This window comes from Sinocyclocheilus grahami, unplaced genomic scaffold, assembly GCF_001515645.1.
Source record: "Sinocyclocheilus grahami isolate Dianchi unplaced genomic scaffold, SAMN03320097.WGS_v1.1 scaffold233.1, whole genome shotgun sequence".
In the NCBI taxonomy this organism is placed as follows: Eukaryota; Metazoa; Chordata; class Actinopteri; order Cypriniformes; family Cyprinidae; genus Sinocyclocheilus; species Sinocyclocheilus grahami.
In genome coordinates this window covers 4,034,002-4,035,606 of record NW_015505412.1, presented here as the reverse complement: position 1 = coordinate 4,035,606, position 1,605 = coordinate 4,034,002, and the positions used below count along the sequence as shown (strand labels likewise).

Genomic DNA, 1,605 nt, shown 5'->3' with positions numbered 1-1,605 from the left:
CCACTTAAATTGTGAAGAAAAAGAAACTTTTATGGACTGTAATTACAGTATTATTTATATAATATTATTAATATTTTGAAATAACATTTTATTTTCAGTTTTCGTTTTAATTTTAGTTAAAGTTTTAGTAACTTCACAATGGGCTCATAATTTTTTTCTTCTTCTTTTTTTTTTTGAAGATAATTTTATGTTTTTATATTTAAGTCATTTTAGTACTTCAATTAAGTTTTTTAAAAGTTTTTCATATAATTATATTGTATTTTATTTAAGCTGTATTTCAGTTTACTAAAACTGTTACTAGTTTTAATGAACATCACTGCTGTCGTGGCCATTTCTTTTTTCAAAATATGTTTACTGTGATTTTGTTTTTAGAGCCACTCTAGGGTTTTTCTGTTTAGCATCGTTTTGAAAATATTAATATATGTATATATCATTCTGCCTAACATTTCTTTTTTGTTCCACGCGAAAAAGAATGTTATATAGGTTTGGTACATGAGGGTGAGTAAATGATACATCATTTTTATTTATTTGTAGATTTTGTATTAATTTTTTTTATTTGTTTGTTTGTTTGTATGAACCATCCCTTTAAATCGCATCAAGCGCTGCTACTAATCTCAAAAGTGTTTATTCCCGTCGCCAGGGTGACATTGTTGGCGGTGGCATTGTGATGACGTTCGAGAGCAGGATTAGCCAATTAGATGAAAGAAACGCTCGCCGACGTCACTTAAAGTGAGCGACCGTTTTTTTTTTTTGGAAGTCAAGAGCTTGGGATGTTACAAGGACAGAAACAACCAAAATGCCTCGGTTGTTGTTTATACTGTCTTGAAGGGCATCAGTGAACTATCGTGTATCGGCTGCTAGAGTTCAAAGTGTCTTGCGTGGAGGTCTCACTTGCGGTGGGCTCTTCCCTGAAAGAGCGGAGGATGGTCTCGCTCACTTCGGTGAGTAATAATGCTATGAATGCTCGCGCTGCACATTCTTGCTTCGCCGTTCTCACTAATTTACTCGCCCCATTTGGAAACGTCCAGACGTTTCACTAATTACATAACATCGACCGGCGAGTTGTCTTGTGTAAATGTATGGAATTACATTGTTCTGCAGCGGTAAATCGCGAGTTAGGTATTTAATTCTTCAGACCCAGTCCTGCAGATTGAATTCATTCATCTGAATACAAAGTCTTTTTTGTTTTAAATAACTGCGAAGTATCGTGTAATTGTACGTTAGTCTGGTGCAGTCTCTCTTTTTTAAATATGATATTAATATAAACTTGACATTTATTCAAAGTGTTCGGGTTATGCTTTGTTGATCTAGTACTTGGTGAAGTTTAGTGATGTAGCGCTGAAACGATGCACTGCAGCCGTCAGCGCGCACCTGATCACGTGACACGCTTCTGAAGTACGGGGGACTGGGCCGTGTGTAACATGTTACCCCCCTTTTTTTGTCTTAAACCTTGATGTTTCCCTTATTTGTCTGCTTCTGATTAAAGTAGTTTGTAAATATACTACTTATTCATAAAATGTGTAAATTAGTGCCATGTAGTGTTGCTAAAACCTTACCCTGCTAGTAAGATTACACAACTAGATTAGTTGTAACAGTAACAAAAGC

General features: G+C 35.1%; 1 protein-coding gene across 2 annotated transcripts in view; it reads left to right on the top strand.

The window, feature by feature from the left end:
- Nucleotides 1–564: 564 nt before the first annotated feature.
- LOC107597556 (ubiquitin carboxyl-terminal hydrolase 2-like) overlaps nucleotides 565–1,605 on the top strand; it is a 28,594-nt gene continuing 27,553 nt past the window's right edge. For both annotated transcript variants that reach the window (XM_016288685.1, XM_016288684.1), the window contains exon 1: nucleotides 565–941. The gene's annotated coding sequence lies outside the window, so the exon portion shown is untranslated. The remainder of the gene's footprint in view (nucleotides 942–1,605) is intronic.